This window comes from Callospermophilus lateralis, chromosome 13 (genome assembly GCF_048772815.1).
Source record: "Callospermophilus lateralis isolate mCalLat2 chromosome 13, mCalLat2.hap1, whole genome shotgun sequence".
Taxonomy (NCBI): domain Eukaryota; kingdom Metazoa; phylum Chordata; class Mammalia; order Rodentia; family Sciuridae; genus Callospermophilus; species Callospermophilus lateralis.
Genome location: NC_135317.1, coordinates 48,916,041 through 48,922,040, shown reverse-complemented (window position 1 = coordinate 48,922,040; position 6,000 = coordinate 48,916,041). Strand labels below are relative to the sequence as shown.

The window sequence follows — 6,000 nt, the reverse complement described above, 5'->3', positions numbered from 1 at the left end:
TCTAAATGACCCAGGCTGGCCTCAAACTTGAGCTCCTCCTGCCTCAGCCTCCAAAAATCACTGGGATTACAGATGTATGCCACCATATTGGGCTCTATGGTATAAATTTTCAAATATTATTTGAAGTCTACCAAATCAGAGTGAACACTGGCAGAGCTCAGGAGTCTAACAATTATAATGCAGCCCATCCTGACCTGGTCCACAGACCACTGTTTGGACACCAGTCTCTATAGATTGTCTAAAACTCTAATGAGCTGCCCCTTTACCTCCTTTAGCCATCTGTCTCCCAATAATTTCTGCCTTATATCATGTGTTTCAGTATAATGAGTGACCTCTATTTCTTTTACCTAGTGTAGAGTTAGTAACTATGACCACTTGTGAAACTTTTAAACTCACGTAATACTGGACATATTTGGAGAATGAAATGCTGCCATTTTGTGTGTATGTGTAAAATATATTATATATGATATAGTAAGCAGAGATCCTAAGATATAGTTTAAACCAGACAGATATTTAAGCAAAGAGTAATATATTTAAAAAGTAATAATAGTGGCCTGGGGCTGTAGCTTAGTGGTAGAGTGTTTGCCTAGCACATGTGAGGCACTGGGTTTGATCCTCAGCACCACATAAAAATAAATAAAAGTATTGTGTCCATGTACAATTAAAAAAATTAAAAAAACAAAATAGTAATAGTGTTGTATTTGGGGTAAGTAAAATATCTGTCAGATGTAATGTATTACCTGCCAAACAATGATAGTAAATTAAATTGAAATAATAGTAAAACGTAGTAATGTTATTGGAAATTCATGAGGCAAGAAATAAATAAGGGAATACTTCAATTAAATCAGTTTTTTAAAAATGATTCTTGTTGTGAAACCATTTAAATTACTATGGATTAATCTATAGTAATAGTATGAATTTATTGAAATAAATTGAACCCCTTATTTGGTATATTTAGAAAAAAAATAGTTTAAAATGATGATTTTATTTTTCCAAAGGATTGAAATATCTTGTTTCTTCTGTAGAGTACACTGTTAAGAAGTGAAGAATTTCTCTTTTAAACATACATTTACTGTGGCTTTTCAGGCAACCTTTGCTGAAATTGGCAGGGTGGAGTGTGGGGGCGGATGTGTGGGTTGGGGATCTGGTGGGAAATGTCAAAACTCCGTGTCAGACACTGCCACCTGCTGGTCATTTTCAAACTGTACCCTTGAACTCATTTCTCACTAAAAATACAACTTGGTGTTTTAAATTCCTGTTATTCAAATATATGTAAAACCTGGGATTCACATAACAGTTATGTTTGAATATTAATGAGGTATAAATAAAATTTCGAACTATTGAAACAACTGAAAGAATGCTTTCCTTATAGTATGGAAGAAATGTTAATTTGATATTTTAAAAAATTCCGTTAAAAATGGCCATTGCTATCATTTAACCACCTGCATGGGGTGAAACCAACAAATTAAAGAGCCCAGAGGCCTAGCCTCTCCAAAGTTGACTAGATTAGAGATAAATTCGTTTAATTATCCCAGTCAAGGGCTCATCACCGTGTTCTCTCTGCACTTCACATGAAGAGATCAAAAAAACTGATGAGTCTAAAATATGAGACTTGCCTTTGCTTGGCACAGTCTGGAGCCCCTTGCTATTCATAGTTGGCATGTCCTGTTCTGCATCCGATTCTGACATGGTCATCAGCAGCTCGGGGCTTAGTTCCTGCTCAGCCTGGAAGGAGCCATGGAGTTCAATGGCAGAGGGAGTTGGCTTTGCTGTGCTGGATGTGCAGACCAGGGAGGCCAAGCCAGGATGGTGCAGGACCATACTGAGGACCATGCAGACTGCATTTCCATGGGACATGTCCCAGCCAATGGTTAGTGTGAGTTTTCTGGATGGGACTTCTCTTGCCTTCAGATGTTTCCTGTGTTGCAAAGCAAATGTCCTTTCCCCAAGGTTAAAGAAGTTTTGCTGACAGTTGTGATGATTTTCTTTAATGTTCTGCAGTAGTCTTTTCGTGAGCGTGCTTTATAACTCAGTCTTGATGTTCTTGGGTTTGTATTGATAGTTACCACTTGAGAGACACCAGGGTGTTTGAAGCAGTCTTGGGGCTAAGCAGATGTGTTTCATCAACCTAGCCCCTTAAGTGATTGATCTCTGAGCCAATTTCTTACTCAGAATTTCTTAACTTCAAGTTCATTTTTGACTACACCTGTGGAATTATAAGGTTCCTGAAACTATATGGATCATGTGTGTATCGTTGTATTATATAAATTTTCCTTCTCAAAGCATCTCTAGGCTTTCATGGGTTTTCTAAGTGGTCTATAGTTCCTCCCCATGCCCCAAACACTTAAGACCACCTGTGAATATTCTATCAGATGAAGATTCTAGTGGTACACAATTCCCAGGATGGTTGTGGGGATACATTAATGTGGGTGAAGTCACAGGCAGAATGCTGATTCAACAAAGGAATCAGATAGGGCCAAAACTATTCCTGAAAGCAAGAGACATGACACAATTTGAGAAATGGAGAAAGACCGAGCTGGCTCTCAGCTCCAGCAGAGACAAATATTGGAGTCTCCAGGCAGGTGGGTTGAAAGTCCGTCTTTGGGTGCTGTTGCCACCTTCCAGGACACCACAACTTGGACTTTGCTGTAACTACCAGTTTTGGAAAAAAAGTACTTATAAAGTATATTTTTACAGAAATTGAAGCTTTTTAAAACATGTTTTTGCATCATTAAGAATTTGGGCACCAGGGGTGGTGGTGATACATGCCTGGAAGCTGAGGCAGGAGGACTGCAAATTCAAAACCAGCCTTAGCAACTTAGGCAGACCCTATCTCAGTATAAAAACCAAAAAGGACTAGGTACGTAGCTCAGTGGGAAAACACTCCTGGGTTCAATCACCATTATTAAAATCAATAGATAAATGATTAATAAGGAAGGATAAAGAGGAGGAGGAGGAGGAGGAGGAGGAGAAGGAGAATTTGAAAAATAAGAAAAGAGTAGGATCAGGATCCTGGGACACCAGAACAGATGTTCTTTTGGAAGTTGATTGCATCCTCCTCTATAGAAGTCCAGGAATGAAAGATTCTTGAGCTGTGTTTCTCCACCTTGGAATTCACCCAGTTAATTACAGAAGCATTACCTCTGCTTACTTGACACACCCTCAGTGAAGCTCTGATGGATAGATGCTTTCCAGAGAATGTGTGGCTTTTTCTTCATGTGGAAGTTGGAAGACAAAGTGAAAGGGGCCTTGAATTATCTGCTTTTGTGAAATAACTTGGTTCTCAAAACATGGACCCTCGTTTCAAGCTGCAGCTGTGGTCCTCAGCTGTCTGTTGGCATTGAAGGGACTTGATATTTTATGCTATTGGTGGAATCAGAGTGTCTGTGGTCACATTCTTATTCATGACTAAGTTACTCTTTGAGCTGGCTACACATGTAGCCAGCTTCCTTCAAAATGAAGACTTGCGTGCTGAGGTGATGGAGCTATTTATGAATGGGTGTTGGAGAAGTTACCTGGATCCCCAGTCCTGCAAAGTCTGGGATTGGAAGGATCCCTATAAGTTATTCAATAGGAATGAGCCCTTTCCCTGCACATCAGCCTATTGGACTGAGAGTTCACATTTCTCTTGTTGAGATAGCAGTGAAAATTCCAGTGACTTAATCCTTCAGGAGCCCAGTTCCCATTTGGAAAAGCTGAACTTCCCAGGGCACAGGGCCAGACATTATGACATTATCATGAAGACTGGTGGATTAATGTGGCTGATAGTCCCTACTACAAAAAAAAATTCAGCCTGGAATGGTGTTTCCTTTCAAGAACAAAATCGTGTGTCATTTTTCTTGTGTTGTCCTGTGGATAGTCACACACCCTTCAAAGAGTGTCCTGAAATGAGTACAATAGCTCTACTAACAGTTCCACATGCTTGAGAGATTGGAACAGAGTTTGTCCACTCATGAGCTTGACCCTTAAGAAGAAAACACTGGAGCCTTATTTGAGAATTCAGTGACATCCACCAGGCAGATTTGCAAGGTTTTCTTGTGACTCATCCCACATTCTCATGGTTGCCTACATACCTGTATTTCATTCCAAAAGCAGCTGATTAATAACGGCAAATTTGACCTTATTGTGTTAAGTGAGAATGAGAAGAATATTCTTGGATGCAATGTGTCCAATTTAGGAGAAAGCACTTATTTTGAGGCTTATTTTTAAAATGTCACCAACTGTACCCATATACCATGCCACCTCCCACCTATGCACATGATCATTTCCCAGGGCTGACCCTCGACTGCTGTTAAGGAAGAAGATGAATGTCGACCCCGTCCAGCATGGGTGGCTGGACCAAAGTCACTTGTGTGAATTTGGAGTGCTGTAAAATATCACACAGACACAAAATGCCTTTTATAGGAGCTTCAGGACAGCTTCCTCATCTCCCGACCTCAGGCTTCCCAAGAAGTGGGGCAAGAGAAGGTCGTGAGAGGAGAGAGAGAGAGAGAGAGAGCCCATCAGCCAGCATGTTCAGGGTAGGATTACAAAGGAACAGGTGAGTGTGACTCAACCCCAGCTGGTGCTGCCTACACCTGGAACCAAGCCTTGTTCTCCAGCTGGGATAACACCCAAGTTACTGCGGAATGCAATAAGTTTTCAGGAACCCAGGGCATCAGGGCTTAGAGGCATGTTCATCCAGGGCAGCTTCCCACAGATGAAGACTCCCTTGGGAGTGCCACATCCCTGAGAAGGGGAAGAAACCAAATAGTGTGGATTGCTATGTGTCACCAAAGCAATTATCACTGAAGTAGATCTACATAAAAATCATTCCATGATACCTTAAAATTCTCCTGCCTTGACCCTGAGCCTGTTCATAAGCACCTCACACTGATGGTGGAGAATGGCATTTAGCCTCCTGTGGAACTCAGTTGTTAGGAGAGGAACATTCTAGCAGCCACTTTCATCCACTCTCTGTACAAGAACATTGGAGACTCTGAGGCTTTTCAGGGCAAGGAGAACTTTCCCATGAGAGCTTCAGCAGGTGCATATGAAAAGACTTCATTCTAAAATCACCCTGAAGGACAGCAGGTCCTGGTTGAAATCACCTTTGAAGGTCACTGGGATTTCCTCCATCTCAGATTGGAGCAAAAACTTTGAAGTGGTTTTTCAGGCCCAAGGCTAGTCCTGGGAAGGCTAGAGGGGCTGAGGCTGGAGCCAGCTGCTGCTGCTGGCTGAGGTGCGAATACTGGGGCAGATGGAAGTGGGAAGTGATAGTCAGAGGCCAAGGTCCTCTCCAAAGCCTCCTGCTTCCTGTTCATTTCCTCCTGCCTCTAAGCCCCCCTCTGCTTCCTGTTAACTGGATCCCTCAGGAAGTCCCTGACAGAAGCATCAGAGGAATGTGTCATGGGTATAACCAGAGGACAGAATATGGAGAGAAGGATTTGGAGCTCAGAAATAATATGAAAGTAACCAATATAAACAATGATTGAGTGTGCATTTTCACCTACATAAAAAAACATGACAAGGGTTAATCTTTTGTAGGCTTGTACATGTTTGTAGTTTTTTAATTCACCTCATGTGATTTTTTTGTTTAATGTCTTTTTCACTAGACTTCAATCTCAATAAAAGAGTCTATTGTTTATTTCTTCCCAGCTGTGCTGCCAGGGTCTAGAGCAATGACCATTATGGAGTGGCCCTTCTAAAAAGTTGCTAATGGGCTGACTTGTTTCTCTGGGTTTTTGTCTCACTTGATTTATGTTTCTGAAAGATTATGCTATCCTTTTTTGTTGTAGTGAAAATTCTGTCCTTGTAAAATTATGATATGAACTTTATTTTTAGTGCTTTTATTAGAGAGAGAGATGAGTGGAGGTAGAAGTTGGCAGGTGGCTGCTCTGGAGTCAAATTCCCTGATTGAGCTGTCTACACCACACCAATTATTATCATACCTGTTTCTGTTTGCTTCATGTTGACATGTACTCGATTCTTCAAGTAGGTTTTGTTTGGAACATTCCTTTA

General features: G+C 41.1%; 1 pseudogene; it reads left to right on the top strand.

Annotated features, from left to right (window-relative positions):
- The first annotated feature begins 2,520 nt into the window (after window positions 1-2,520).
- LOC143412050 (apoptosis-resistant E3 ubiquitin protein ligase 1 pseudogene) lies at window positions 2,521-5,167 on the top strand (annotated as a pseudogene).
- The last annotated feature ends 833 nt before the right edge of the window (window positions 5,168-6,000 follow it).